The sequence below is a fragment of the Balaenoptera acutorostrata genome, chromosome 2 (genome assembly GCF_949987535.1).
Source record: "Balaenoptera acutorostrata chromosome 2, mBalAcu1.1, whole genome shotgun sequence".
Taxonomy (NCBI): Eukaryota; Metazoa; Chordata; class Mammalia; order Artiodactyla; family Balaenopteridae; genus Balaenoptera; species Balaenoptera acutorostrata.
Window position 1 is genome coordinate 140,861,035 of NC_080065.1, and position 16,344 is coordinate 140,877,378.

The window sequence follows — 16,344 nt, forward strand, 5'->3', positions numbered from 1 at the left end:
GGATTTCCTTCCCGTTTAGGTCACCACAGAGCACTGAGTAGAGTTCCCTGTGCTATACAGGAGGTTCTCATTAGTTATCTATTTTATACATAGTACCAATAGTGTATATGTGTCAGTCCCAATCTCCCAATTCATCCTACTCCCCCGCTTTCCCCCTTGGTATCCATACGTTTGTTCTCTAGGTCTGTTTCTGCTTTGCAAATAAGATCATCTATACCATTTTCCTAGATTCCACATATATGCATTAATATACGATGTTTGTTTTTCTCTTTATGACTTACTTCACTCTGTATGACAGTCTCTAGGTCCATCCACATCTCTGCAAATGACCCAATTTCGTTCCGTTTTATGGCTGAGTAATATTCCATTGTATATATGTACCACATCTTCTTTATCCATTCCTCTGTTTTAGGTTGTTTCCATGTCTTGGCTATTGTAAATAGTAAAAGTAGTATTGTAAATAGTAAGAATATGGAGCACTTCACGAATTTGCATGTCATCCTTATACAGGGGCCATGCTAATCTTCTCTGTATCTTTCCAATTTTAGTATATGTGCTGCCAAAGCAAGCACTGTATTGATTTTTAATATTTGTTTTAGTAGTTTCTCTAGAGCTTATAATATTCATCTTTAAGTTATCACAGTCAACTCTTAAGTGTGTGACTTCAAAACCAGTGTTAAAATTTTATAACATAGCATAAATCCATTTGTTTCCTCTTGCCTTTTGTGCTCTTATTATCTTCTATTTTATCAGTACATATGCCAATAAATAAATAAATAAATGCTATTAGGTTGGCCAAAAAATGTGTTTGGGTTTTTCCATAAGATGTTTTGAAAAACCTGAATAAACTTTTTGGTCAACCCAATAGTTTTGCTTTAAACAATTGATAGTATTTTAAACAAATTCAATAAAATATATAAATATGCAAACGTAAATAAGAATTACGCATTTTACGTTTAACCTAGGTATTCATATTTTCTGTTACTCTTCATTTCTTTCCAGAGGTCTGAGGTTCCTTCTGGTATTAATTATTTTCAACCTGAAAAACATCTTTCTGCATTTTTTGTAGTGAGAGTGCTGAAGATCGTTTTTCACCTTTTGTCTGAGCATGTCTTTATTTTTCTTTATTGTTTAAAGTTAATTTTTATAGCATATGGAGTTGTAGGTTGACAATCCCACTTTTTTTCCCAACTCTCAACATTTTACTTACAGATACTGTTTCATGTCTTCTTGTTTTCCTTTTAGTATAGTGCTCCCAAATGTGCCTCTTTTTTTGGCTTCTTTTTGAATGTTTTTCATATGTTTGTTTTTTTAACATTTTGACTGCTAATAGGCTTAGGTGTGGTTTTCTCTCTATTTAGCCTGTCTGGGGTTCACTGAGATTTGTGGATCTGTGGGTTGATATCTTTCATCAGTTTTGAAAAATTCTTGGTCATCTTTTCTTTAAATGTTTCTTTTGCCCATTTTCTCTCTCCTCTTCTGAAAATATAATTATGTGTAGATTTCAGCTTTTGATATTGCCTCGCAGGTTTTGGTAATTATATTCTTAAAAAAATTTTTTTACTCTATTTTTATTTGTGTTTAAATTTGGATAATTTCTGCTCACCTGTCATCTGATTCACTGATCTTTTCACCTGCTATGGCCAGTCTGCCATTATTCCAAATTTAATGAATTTCTCATTTCTGATTTTTTTTTTTAATTTCTAAAATTTCTAGCTGGTTCTCTTTTATAGTTTACTTGTCTGTATTTATATTTCTCTTCTATTTAGATGTTGTTCATCTTTTTTGCTAGGTATTTTGGCAATTTTAACATAATTTAAATTCTTGTTTGATAATTCCAGTATCTTGGACCATCTCTGAGTTTGCTTTTATTGTGTTTTAATTTGTTTTACAGTCTTTTTAATTGAGGAACTTTATTTTACGCCCCCCCCCCCAAATTCCTATCTTTCATTATTTTTCTTTAGGGGGCCATAATTATCCCTATATTAGTATTTCTACTTCTGTCCTCCATATCACTTAACTTTGCTTTTATATTTTATATTTTCTCATAATTTTCTCTTCTTCTGAAGAATTTCTATTCTTGTTCTTCCAGTTTTTGAATTTGTTTCTTAGCTATGTCTGTCCTACTATTTATTCTATGTACTCCAATCTTAATTCAACAGTTATGTTTTTCATACCACGGCTAGGTCTGCCTTATCCACCTTTGAGGGTTAGAGGTGGATATTGCCCAAATTGGAGATATCCAGGAACCAGAAAACTTAAAATTACTTCTCAGTCCATGAAAAATCCCTTCTGTCAGCACCTCAGTCTGGGAACAAGCACAGTTTAGAAGAGATGCTTAGATTGAAATTAACCAGCCATAGAGGCTTAGAGGGAAAGGAGTGAGGAAATAACTGCCCCAGTTAGTTTCAACCCATCCTCAGTTTTCAGCTCTTTACAAGTGTGAAACTTCTGACAGCATATACCTAAATTTTGTTTTTCTTTTTTTATCTGTTAATATTTTTCTTTTAATGGAAGAATTTAGTCTACTTCTATCTATTGAAAATATTGGCATATTTTGACCTATTTCTAATAATTTATTTCAGTTTGTCCCACTTCCCTGATTTCGTCTCTGGGCACATCTATACTAGAGATCTGAGTCATGGTAGGTGTAAGGATAGATACTCTGTTCTAAAGCAATGGTAGGGAAAAATCAAGAACTGAGCTCCAACCATTTCTTTACTCTGTTATCCTTCTACATCCAAACTGAGTTCTTCTTGCCCCAGGTTAAGCCCTCATCCCATATACACCATTGAAAAGTAGCCTCCTTTCATTCTAGGGATTTTCACAATTTTCTGTGCTTTCTTTCAATAATCCCTTCCTTCCTTCCTTCCTTCCTTCCTTCCTTCCTTCCTTCCTTTCTTCCTTTCTTTCTTCCTTCCTTTCTTCCTTTCTTTCTTTCTTTCTTTCTTTCTTCCTTTCTTCCTTTCTTCCTTCCTTCCTTCCTTTCTTCCTTCCTTCCTTCCTTCCTTCCTTTCTTTCTTTCTTTCTTTCTTTCTTCCTTCCTTCCTTCCTTCCTTCCTTCCTTCCTTCCTTCCTTTCTTTCCTTCCTCCCTCCCTCCCTCCCTCCCTTCCTTCCTTCCTTCCTTCCTTCCTTCCTTCCTTCCTTCCTCTCCTGGACTGATCTTGAAGAAAAGAGTCACCAGTTATGAGCTCAGCAGCATGGTAGGATCTGGAGCCAGACCCTAGTGTATTTTGATGAATAATCTTATCATAACCACTTGTCTTCTGGAATTCCTTTCCAAACTGAAGACCTTGGCAAGTTACTCTTCAGTCTGATGGAGGACTTTATGTTTCATCCATCCAGTAGGTTATTGTATTAGCCACGATCTGGAAAATAAATGGATCATCATTGAAACCAGCAGCTTCTATGAAAAATGAATTTCAGTGAATGATGATCAGTTTTAATGTAGGATTTCTGATCAAGCAAACCTAGTGAAATTCCTAGTGAATTGTCCTAGAATTCTACTTAGAAAGATTTTTTTTAATGAAAGAAAAAAGAGAAAGAACAGGTAAGAAGTGTAGAGGAGCTTGGAGACTCCAATATATGTATGAGTTAGAGAAGAAGAAAATTGAGGTAAATTTGGAAAAGTAACATTGAAGAGATAATAACAAAGAACTTTCCAGAAGTAAAGTCAAACATCCTAAGATTAAAAGTGAACTTCACTTTGGGATTGACATATATACACTAATATGTATAAAATGGGTAACTAATAAGAACCTGCTGTATAAAAAAATAAATAAAATAAAATTCAAAAATTTTAAAAAAACAGAAAACAATAGGTTATCCAGAAATACACAGAGCATGAATATGTATGTTTTTATAATTTAGTACGAATAAAGTTGTATCTATTAAAAAAAAAAGTGAACTTCAAATCCTAAAGAGGTGAGACTAAAAATAAATCCTTTTCAGCAATTTGTAGTGAAACTTTAGAACATCAGGGAAAGAGGAGATCATATTCAAAACTACCAGAGAGAAAATACACATTACCTGTAGGGGAATTAAATTGTCTATTAGTATAAGCAATTTCTCTGGAAAATATAGACATTGAATTTGCTGGGAGGGAATATCTACTAAGTTTTCATAAGGGTCTTGGAGTATAGCTATCATTATTATCAAAGTCTCTGGAATAAGATGCCTCTGGTTTCAAATTCTAATGTTATCACTTCCTAGATCCTGAGACCTTGAACAAATTATTCACCATTTTAAGCATTTTCCTCTTTGGAAAGATGAGCAAACCAAAGATGCCCATCTCAGAGTTGCTGTGAAATTTACTAGATAATGCATAAAAAGTACTTAGCACAGCAAGTGTCACCTGGGAAGCATTAAAATGTCACCACAAATGCAGAGAATAACGTTTGGAAACCCCAACAGTTTGGGCATTTTAACCAAGCACAAAGAGCAGCCTAAGCCTTCTAGAATCTTAGCTCCACAAAGCAGGGAATTTTTTCAATTTTGTTTGTTATGGTTCCCCCCCACCAAGAACAGTGCCTGGGATATAGTAGACATCAGGTAAATGTCTGGTAAGTGAATGAATAAACAAATTCTTCATGTGAAATTGAAGCTGTAATGAAGAAAATAGAGAATACTAGAACTGAAGAGTACTTATTCCAACATACGCAGTCACCTTTACCAAACCAAACTTGGGTCCTCTCACCCGTGTGCAATAAAGCCAATCTACTGACACCGGGTTGTGGTGAAGGAAAGTACAGCATTTACTGCAGGGCATCAAGCAAGGAGAATGGGCATCTCTTGCTCAAAAGACGCAAACTCCCTGAGGGCTTTCAGGGAAGGGGTTTTAAAGGCAAGGTGAGGGAGCAGGCTGCAGGGTGTGTGATCACGTCGTGCACAATCCTTGGATGGGTTGGCATCAATGTGAAGGTTCAAGCATCATCACCCTTCTGGTTTCAACCAGTCTAGGATCTATGTTTTGTAGTCAGCAGTTTTCATCTGGTGGAGGTCTGCTTCCTGTGAAAACAACTTAGGAATGTGCATCGGGCCTTTATATCTTTCAGGGAACTGGGAGTTCGGTAATTCTGCTCTGCAGCTGGTTTATAGTCTAAATTGTTACCAGTTTCCCAGCCCAACAAGTATTCTTAGTTTCTACATCCTCACATTTCCTAATCATTAACTCTTGATCCAGCCTTTAGAGACCAAAGGGAGGCCTGGGAAACTATAGCAAAAGCCTTTTACTTCAAAGGACAGGGACACAGGGGCTTGTATATGTTTCAGTCCCCCCCCCCCTTTTCTTTGATACTCCTCAATCTTGAGGGGAACAGGTTCAAGAAAAGAAAGGGAGTAAAGTTTAGGATAGAGACGTTATTCATAAACTCAGCAGAGGAACTCAGTTTTAGGGGGACCTTGGTTTCATCACCATCATCATTCAATGGATTAGACAAATGGGGAGAAGCAAGCAGCTAGATAACTACAGTGACAGGGCAGCAGAGGAGGACTGGAACCCAAGTCTTTTTGACCTTGGCTGATAACACTTTACACTTTACCACAGAAGGCAAATAAGTATTATACAATAGCTTTGCAACAGCCTCTGAATTCCAGGCTCAGTCCTATCCCTTGTTAGAATTGGGAATTCTGTTTTTGTTTTTTTTTTTAAAGGGAATAGTTTTAGTTTGTTTGTTTTTAATTTTTTATTTATTTGTTTATTTATTTTTGGCTGTGTTGGGTCTTCGTTTCTGTGCGAGGGACCTCCATAGTTGCGGCAAGCGGGGGCCACTCTTCATCGCGGTGTGCGGGCCTCTCACCATCGCGGCCTCCCCTGTTGAGGAGCACAGGCTCCAGATGCGCAGGCTCAGCAATTGTAGCTCACAGGCCTAGTTGCTCCGCGGCATGTGGGATCCTCCCAAACCAGGACTCAAACCCGTGTCCCCTGCACCGGCAGGCAGACTCCCAACCACTGCGCCACCAGGGAAGCCCAAATTGGGAATTCTTTACTTCTTTTAAAAAGCTGTGTCAGTCTGATTCTACAGCTCCTGCTCCAAATAGCTGTGCTCTACTCTTAGTCTTTGTAGGAGAGACAAAAAAGTTTTAAAATGAAACCAACGTACAGTGTTGGTGATGGATATGAAGAAGTCTAAGATAATTTGATTCCCAATTGCTAAATTAGGGAGAGTGGATTTACCGGTTTTTTGGGAAGCTGACTACATTAAACACAATTAATCCTGTTCATCATGTGTTTTCTTACAGAAACATGAAAATGGTTACACATGTGTGAGGTTTATGTCTCATTGCTACTTTATGTTGCCAGTTGACTGTTTGAGCCAAATAAACTGGCATTTGAGCTTTCTCACTGGTGAAAAAATCTCCAGACTATTAAATAAGTTTTCTTTCTTCCCTTCATTGAGATTAAGAAAATTTATTACTAATTAGAGTAGTATACCATGCATTTCTCATAAAGAATGTAGTGACCTTCCCATTTTTACCCTAACATTTTTCTTTGCTTCACAAATCACCGACTGCAAAAGCATAATGGGATCAAAAGTAGACAGAACTGCTAGATAAGTGATCTAATATATTAATTCCTGACAAAAGAGAAATCCTGGAAAGTCTGAGGGTAATAGCTTGCAATTTTCTCATGAATCAGCTAGTATGTAAAAGCAAACATTTGAGCATTTATCTTATAAATAAAGAATATTATTGATAGGAATAGTTATCAGAAAGTAAAACTGACCAAGACTGTGGGGCATATGATAACATTTAGATCTGTAAAATTTTGACCTTGGAAAATTGTGCTTGATAGAAATATTTGAATCAAAGGAAAACTCAGAGTTAATGCTTGCTATGGTCAAAATGTTTAATAAAACCCTTCATGACGTTTGCTTGGAAAGGCTTGATCATGATGAAAATAATTTTAACAAAATAAAAAAGAAATCAGAAAAAATAACTACTTTATAATTTTGGATAGAATATTGGTCAACAAATTAAATTGGCTTGATATAGTTCTTACGAAATTTTTTTCTCAATTAAAAAAGTCATCTATGTTGTTATAATGATAATAGTGTATTCACAAACATGAGTCAAAACATCCTCAGGGTCAAATGGCAGGGTCCAAACTGGGGTAAAAGTGTTTTGGACTTGTGCAGGACATCCAAATATGAAATATAAGCTGCAAAACATTGTCAAGAAACACTGCATACCATGTCTCTTTGATAGTTTGTTGCAACACTGCATACCATGTCTCTTTGATAATTTGTTGCAAATCTTCAGTCCGTTCTAAGCCCAGCTCTGTGTAAACTTCAGCCAGTCATGAACTCTCTCAAGCTCGATTTCCTCATAAGTAAGATGGGAATATCACATGTCCCTGATTCACTGGGCAGAGCTAATTTAGTAACAGGTAATTTGGCACCTGATTAATCACTTAACAAATGATAGTTTCCTTAATCAAGGTAACTCTGTCCCATTCTGTTGTAAGTCTACGTGTTGTTGAGTAGTGGAATTCTCACCATTCTTCCCCAATTCTAAGGCTTCCCTTAAAACCCGTCATCACTTGATTTTCTTCCTGGTCATGTCACATTTCAAAATTGATTCTCTGCTCTGAAGCCTTCACCCCTACCCTAACTATTTGAAGAAAAGTATAAAGTTACCACCAGTTACAGGGCAAACCAAGATATGAAACTCATTGGGAAATGGATTGGCCTCTGTACCTAATGTTTCTGACCCCACCTTCTTTCCAGGTTTTGCAGCAGGTTGTCAGAGGCCAGCCTGAGACAAAGCTCTACTTCCTTTCCCTGGGAACAAAGAGGGGCACCCTACACAGTGATGCCATATGTTCTGGTGCCTTTTTCCCTCCACTCTCTCTAGCCCCAGTGAAGGCAGCTCCAGAGACAGTACCTCATATAAAGCTCGGCAAGAATATAACTGCATGTTGTTAGTGGTTTAGGTCTACTGATAGAGTCTCCATCAAGTAAACTGACAAAACCTAACGGCATATGATAAAATTCAGATCTGAAAAATTTGACCAAGCCAAATTTAGAAGTTCATATTAGAGTTTGGTCTTTTAAGCTGTCTTTTTTGTTTGTTTTTACCTGTAAATTATTGAAATGCACAATAATATAAAAAGTAAGCCAAGGCAATAGTACTATTAAAAGTAATAAAAAATCATACTTTATGAAATAAGTTGGCTGATAAGTATCTTGGAGGTTATCTAGTTTCAACGTTAAATTTTAGAGCTGAAGCCCCCCAAATTGAGTGATCTCTCCATGGTCCCCTAGTTGTTTGTTATTTGTGGAGGCCGGGTTAAGACTTCTGCAGCATGTAGTGTGTTTGGTACAGCTAAGACTTCAGAACCTGATACCTGAGGACCTGGGCTTGAATTTCCAATACTTACTAGTTACACAACACACAAAAAAGTCCCTTCCGGTCCCTAAGCCTCAGTCTCCTCCTCCTACTGGATAGGACTGTGAAAAGGACTAAGTCACCTCACACAATGAGAGCACGTTATAAAGCGGCGGTTCCCAACCTTTTTGGCACCAGGAACCGGTGTTGTGGAAGACAGTTTTTCCGGGGACGGGGCGGGTGGGGATGCTTCAGGCGGTAACGCGAGCGATGGGGTTCTGTGGGGAGCGGCAGATGAAGCTTCACTTGCTCGCCCGCTCCTCACCTCCTGCTGTGCTGCCCGGTTCCTAACAGGCCGCGGCTCCGGGTTTGGGGACCCTTGTTATAAAGTACCTAGCACTCAAGAACTGTCAGCTATTGTTAGTGTTGGTTCACGGTCTCATAGATGGTGGGAGAGACCATACCCAGACCTCCTTTCTTCCTACTGCCTTTATCTAAAAAAATAAACACTGAATCACTTTCTTTTTAACATCACCCAAAGTCAGGCAACATTCAAATAAGGTTAAACATCTTGCCTCTACCGTTGGCTGGCATTGATAAAATGGATTAAGCTAAGATAAGGAATTTCTAATGGAGGTAGCTCTTTGGAAGGAAGGAAAACCATCTCAACTCTTCTCAAGTGACTCCACAAAAATAAACAACTACTCTTATTGTCATCCCTGTGAAGAGTCCATGCATAAGTGCTTTGGGGAAAGATATTTCCAGTTTCAGGATGCTCTTGGAGAACATCAAGGGTAGGAAATTCGAATTAGTGAATGACCTTCCCAAGGAAGCTCGGGCACTTAGGGCTGAGCTTCCGTGGCCTTTCCAAGTGGGAAAAGGATCGGCGTGCTGCCATCCTGTCTGGAGGTATCCCGGAGCTTGTGAGGAGAAGTGGATTGATCTCCACCTTTGCTCTGGTCTTACCTGATGCTAAGAAAAGTCATCATTTCTCTGAGACAGGAGTTTCTTATGCCGGGATCTAGGGGTAGGCCTTGGAGGACGAGAGTGCATGTGTTCAGAGCCTTTTAAAATGATATATAAACGTGCATGTATTTGTTTTTCGCTGGCATAGTATATAGCTTTTATTAAATACTTGAGGTCATTCCCTAATTTGAAAATATTAAAAACGACTGCTTTGGAGTATCTTTTAGCTTAAGAATAAAAGAGATGTGTGTGTGACTTTTTATTTGCCAAGGAGAGCAGTCCTTGGAAGCTATTTCTGTGAAGAGACCATGATCCAAGGGCATGTCCCAGAGAACATGATGGATTCCTGCTGTCCCCTTACTCACAGTCTAAAGTCAGCTGGCTAAATGCAGCAGTGGCCGAGGCAAATTGTGCAACAGGTGCAGTGGGTAAGCCCATGAATTGCCATATTTTCCAGATGGGTCATGCCTAGGCAGCACACCATCACTCTGGTAACAGAATATGACTTCTGGCAACTTATGACTTAAAGCTCATGTCTAAAAGAGAAAGGATGAAATCCCATGCGAAACTTTGGCTTTCCTTTCTTAGCAGAAGCAGAATTCCACTTGTCTTGGAATTTTCCATTCAAATGAGAGTCCTGGGGAGATCCAAAGATAAGGTCCCCCTTATAACAACATCCATCAGAAGAGCACAGGCACTTAGTTCCAAAGCTGAGGAATGCCTTTTGTTCTTGCAAAGAACTGAGTCTTCTTGCTTTCTGCTCAAGACTGTATATTTCTGTATCTTGGCGGTAGAATTCTTACTTGCTTCTTTGTTTTGAATGTCCAAGAGCCAAGGGGGATTTAATGGCAGTTGCCTTTTAGATCAGGGGAAGGCAAACTGGCCCACAGCCTACTTTTATAAATAAAGTTATATTTTTGTTATAAACACAGACATGCTCATTTGTTTATGTATTGTCTCTAGCTGCTCATTTTGAGTGCTAAAATGGCAAACTTTAGTAGTTGCAAAGAGATGGTATGACCTAAAAAGCCCAAAATATTTAATACAGGGCTTTACAGAAAAAAAATGTTTGTGGGCCTTTGGTTTAGAGGGTGAAAGACTGAAATGCAGAAATTGGACATTTTCTTTCCTCATACCTTCTGTAGGATGAATTTATCTGCATAGAAGAGAGAAACAGAAGTGGGGTCAGTGAGGGGAGTAATAAGGAGGCGAGGGGAGACAGCAGGACACATGGAGGATCATTTCCTTCTTTTTACCCACCTGCCATCCTCCACAATGACCAGTCCCAGGATCCCCTTCTTTCCTTAACATTCTCTTAACTTGAGCAAATGCAAAATAATCGGTCTGCTTGTTGTGTTTAGAGTAAGTCCCCTACGTATGAACCTTCAAGTTGTGAACTTTCGAAGAAGCGAACGGGCGTCTGCATGTCCAATCACATAAGTTAGTTCACATTGTCATGTGCGTGCATCCCCTACAAGTGGTTGTGCTTTTGTGTACTTTACTGTACAGTACTGGATAGAGTGCAGTAGTACTCTACCATCTCCCACCTCCTCTCCCTCCTCCAGTCAGTAACTCTTCTTGCCTGTTCACTCCATGCCAGCCCCTGTATGCCAGCTGTTGTACTGTACTACTGTACTTTTCAAGGTACTGGACTTTAAGACTAAAAATGTTTTCTTTATTTTTTGTTTGGTTTTTATGTATTATTTGTGTGAAAAGTATTATAAAACTATTATAGTACAGTACTATATAGCAGACTGTGTTAGTTGGGTACCTAAGCTAACTTTGTTGGACTTACGAACGTGCTCTTGGAACTCATTCGTATATAGGGGACTTAACTGTATTTATAGTCTGTCTTTTCTCAGATACTGGAGAAAGAACAAAAACACCAGCAGGCTGATTTGAACTCATTTTTCTTGCACATCAACAGGAAACAATGCCAAGATTAGTGAGAGAGGGAGATAATGGTGACAACATGAGAATTTCACTCCCAGCACATTGTCAGCTCTCTTCTGGCTGTGACTTCTCTCACTTGGGATGGATAGAGCAGTCTCAGCACCAGCATAACTTTCTAATCGGGCTCCAGTGTAACTCTATGATGGGATCTTTCCATTTTACTTCCTGTGCTAAATTTATTTCTCCTCTGACCTTTCAAAGGGTCTCATCGTCTAGAAGAAAAGAATTTTTAGCACCCCTTCTGCCATGGGAGAAGAGGAGTCTTGGATATTTGCTATGCAGGACACTTTGAACATTTGGCTTTGGAATTTTTAAAAGTGGGAAAGTACTCACTGCTGGCGAATGGAGATGAGTCACTTGGGGGTTATCACAGAATCTTGGAAGAGTGAGAAAAATTGGTAAAAAAAAAAATTTTAAATAACTCCATATGGCTAAAATTAGTAGTGTGAGAGCTACTGCTGCATTTGTAAGGTTGTCATGTTCTTGTTTGTAGCGTAGGTAAATGAGGACACCCAATTCTGTCCTCCCCGGGGACTGAACATAATTCCAAGGCCACATACAATGTGGACCAAGCATGTCTTGCAGGAGGCCCCTCAACATCTCCAGGGGGCTGCAGTGGCCTGAGTGGGGGATGATACTAGGGGCCACCCTTGAATAAGGTAAAAAAAAAAAAAAACCTAACCTTGAGAGGGAGGCCTGGTACTAAGGTCAGGCTAGAGCCACGGGGAGGGAATGAGGCATTCACTCCAGGCACAAAACTTGAGGCGATGCCAAAACCTTCAGGGGATGCCATTTCGATAAATCCTATTTCAAAGTCAGATTTTTTTAAAAATCAGAAGTAATGCAAAAATTCATGATTAACAAAACAGCAAAATTTTAAATAACAACAGGTTGTTTGTTTGCCTTAGGACTCTGCATTATGGAGCAGTGGGAACGGTTTATCAGTGGTCCTCAGCCTGAGTGGCTGTCACACCCCCCCACCCCGGTCCCCCCAAATGGTTAATCATTAGGCAGCGTGGGACTTCATATACAGTCATTTTGTGCGTGTGTGAGTGTAGAGCTTTTACTAACTTTGTGTACTTGCTTCAAAACATGGGAGGTTCTGTCGATAAGTGTTCCTAGGAGGGCACGATTTTCCTTAGCCTCAGGTGCCCATGTGGCTCCAATGCGTGACACTGTTGTGACGAACAGGTCCTGCTCTTAGTTGGGCAAGCACAGACACTAGATCAAGAAGAATATTCAGATAGCCCTTTAATCTGGTTTCACTGGCAGAGTAAAATGAATAGAGATCACAGTGGCTGAAAACCCAGGATGGCCTCTACGTGATTCATCACCGCCATGTTCCTGCTTCTCCAATAGATGTAGAGTCTTGGCGAGTCAAGAAATTCTTCCCATTTTAGACATGTTCCTCCTCTTCTCCTATGGCCCAAGACTCCCAGAGTCTATGAGCTGTTGCAAACTCAAATACCTACAGAGTTAGAGCAGGTTTGGCAAGTGAGAGAAGCAAGTTTGACAAAGACTGTATTCAAGGGTAGTACATGGCCGACACTCAGGTGCAAACAAATACTAGTGGACACAGGGACCTGATGTTCTGGACTTGCTAATTCTTTAGGTCAAAGAAATGTCCTGATTGTGAAACGCTGACAACTAAAACAGAAAACAACTCGAGCCACTTTGTGTGAGAGCAGATTTGACATTTTGTCTTAACCCTTTGCTCCCCCAGCTCAGCTGCCTCTGCTTAGACAAGGATGGGGGTGTGGGAACCTCCCCAACCTGAGGGTGCAAAGGTCTCAGAGAGGATTATCTGAAACAGTGTTCTTCACTGTGGGACCCTCCCATTCCAGGATATGCACAAGCCACCCATCAGTAGAGAATAAAGTGTCAGGATTTCTATTGGATTCTTCTTCTCATCGCTTTCAAATGTCTATTTTAAAAGTTTATAGTGTATATATACTATATTAGTACAGAGTACATGTGTATAATTTATAAATATTCATATAGTAGAGACAGATGCTTAAAATATTTTTTATTAGAGTGGTTACACATAAAAGAAGCCCAGATTATAAACTGAATGAAATTCAGATCTTCACAGTGCTTCATGTTGGCTACTGCTCGCCTGCCTCTTGTACAATATGATGCTTTAAAGAGCGTCTCTCTCCTTTTCTTCATTGGGTAGCATTACCAAAGGCCCTATTTCATTGTTCTAGCTTCAGTGTTGCCAGGGTTCTAGGATGGAAAGGAGGTGAGGATTGGGAGGGACAGAACATTTTCTTCTCGCTGGCATGCTTTTAATTATTTTTCACAAATGAAAATAAGTTTGAAAGAGCTGTGCTTACCCCTGCCCATGTTGGCCCCTGCTTTGTAAAAATACATGTCATTACTGAGGTGCCATATGGGTTCAGAGGATGAACTTGAAAATGTAGCAATGCTAAGTGTCCCCTCAGAACGTGAAACTCCTTGCCAGAACCTCAGAACCGCGTAACTATCGTATATTCAGCCAGGTGCTGTCCTAAATTCCTTATGTAAATAGGCAGTTCTTAAAATGGTACTGTGTTAGTTTGAGATATTATGTCCCTTCTTTAAGATGGTGACAGTGACCCTCAGAGGGAATAAATGACTTGCCCAAGGTCCTGTAGCTACATCAAGCGGTTTCAACCCAATCTGACCAGAATGTTGAACCTATACTCAGAACCATTTTATTCTGTAGTCTTCGGTGTCCCAATCAGCTCAGAGTGCCAGGCTTGCTTGTTCTCTCTCTCTCTCTTTCTCTCTTTCTCTCCCTCCTTCTCCCTCCCTCTCCCTCTCCCTCTCGCCCCTCTTGTGCGTGTGTGTGTCTCTCTGTCTGTGTGAATACAGAATCTCTCTGTTTACAGGGACGCTCAACATCTACTGGGTTAGTCCAATTTATTCTAAAAGACACCTTGGTGTCATCATTAAGGTAGCAAACAGCTCACTCAAAGGCAGGTCAAAATTTTGAAAGGAGACTGTGACAGTATTTCTTTCATTTTATAAAAGGCTTTGGATTTCAAAACCTTAGCCAAGCTTTTGAACTTTTCATCTGGGTAAATAAGTTCACCTTGTGAAGTGTGTGGTAATTGGGCATTCAGTATCAATTTCCCCTCTTTCTAGTATGTCCTTCAGTGCTGCAGAGGGGGCATATACCACACACCGCCTGTATGTTTTTAAACAAATAAAAGCAGTTTTAAAATTCGCTCTGTGTCAGTTCGTGCGGATTTACTGTCCTCTTTTAGTGGTGACATAGTATTAATTTATTCTTCATGCATTCAACAAACATTTATTGTGTGCCTGTTACGTGCCCAGAACTATTTTGGGCATAGGGTCTCTGCCCCCATGGTCTCACATTCCAGTAATGGAAATGGACCTTAAATCCACTTACAATGCATCATAGATATGTATCAATAATGATAAAATCACTATTGATCATTATACATGCAATGTCAGCTAGCAATCATTGATGTATAAAATTAATGATAGTCATGTAGTAACATTCCAAGGCATGACTGTGCCAAAATTTACATGACATTCCTCTATGGTAAGCATGTAGATTTTTGTTATTAATCCACAAAGCAATGAACATTCTTGTGGATGCCTCTTTTCTCTCATGTGCAAATATATTGTCGTGAAAGAACTTTGTAAAGCTTCAAAATGTTATTTGTAAGAAATAAGCACCTTATGACTGTTTGACCTTAGCAAGTGTAAGGCCCTGCCAGGCTATGAGACTTTTCTAGTTCTAAGATTCAGTATCTTGAAGGATTTCAGGCCAGAGGGTTAGGGGATAGAGCGTGAGATGGGTCACAGTGCTGGGCTAGCCAGGTAACCTTACCTGACCATCTACCCCAGGACAGTGTCGTTGCTGGGTTCCAAGGAGCCTCCTTCCCCTCCTAATCCCTCTAACTGGATCTTCCTTGCTCCCTCTTCCTGCTATTATTAACGGCACGCTGGCTGCAGTACAAGAACTGTTATTGTTACCTCTCTTGGCCCATGTCATATTTTATTCTGAGCCTGAGGTTTTGCCAAGTGTTAGCAGCTAACAAGGATAAAAATAGCCCACTTGTTGTAATGAAGGACATAAAAATGCAAAGAGGGTTGTGGGTTCTCTGAGCTTGCCTGTTCCCCTTTGCAGCATTTGCTGCCGAATATTGACCACAGTGTAATAGAACTTCAGGGAGGAAAAGAAGGACGGAACAGACCTGGGTGACAAATGATAGATCAGTTTTGCCCTTTGAAGAGGAGGGGAAGACCCCAAGTTGTTTTGCCATCAAGCTCTCATTTATCCCCCTGCCTCTACCTTGAGAAATAGCGGTCTGGATCTTTGCTTTCCTTTGGGGTAATGAGGTGGTTTTAGCCTCGTGGGGGATGTTTAGCTTTAAAGGGAAGCTAGTTTTTTCTATTGTGCTTATGAGATGTGAGGGTGATGGAGGGGCAATTGATCTTTTGCATCTCCAGTTATCTGCATCTCATTTGTGTTGTGCGTGAGGCACTGTGTTGTTACCAGACACAAACAAGACACATGTGGTCCCTGATGTCATAGAATTTTAATTTGATCTGTGAGATGGAGGTTAAGCATGCAACTGTATATGTAGTCAATGAAGCATTGAACTGGGATGTGTGTTATGAAGGAAAATAATAGGTTGGTATAAGAGAGGGAAAAAAGAGGGGAAAGCCTCAGATTAGAATATCAAGGAGGGTGACGCTGGAGCTGCAACTTAAAGGTGAGAAGGAGCTGGTCATGAGAATAGAAATAAGAACATTTTGGCAGAGGGAGGAGTGTGTATAAAGAGACTAAGGCGGGGGAGGAACAGAAAGAAGGTCAGTGTGACTGATGTGTAGTGAGCAAGGGAAAAGGTGGCAGAAAATAACATGGCTGGGTGTAGTCTGAGCCCTTCTTCTGTAGGGTCTTTGAACTATGATATGAACTTTGGGCTCATTCTCAAGCAATGAGACATTAGTGAAGAGTTTAAGACACAAGACTGATATAACTGGAGTGACATGTTTTTCAAGGTTCCTCCAGCTGCTCTTGCTTATATAGATTGGAGTGGAACAAAAGTGGACTCAAGGAAACTACTTAGGAACCT

The 16,344-nt window shown here is 39.7% G+C and overlaps 1 non-coding gene across 1 annotated transcript; it reads right to left on the reverse strand.

The window, feature by feature from the left end:
- Positions 1-465: 465 nt before the first annotated feature.
- LOC114237744 (U6 spliceosomal RNA) lies at positions 466-572 on the reverse strand. The gene has a single exon (XR_003623258.1). It is a non-coding gene; the product is annotated as a U6 spliceosomal RNA (small nuclear RNA).
- Between the last annotated feature and the right edge of the window lie 15,772 nt (positions 573-16,344).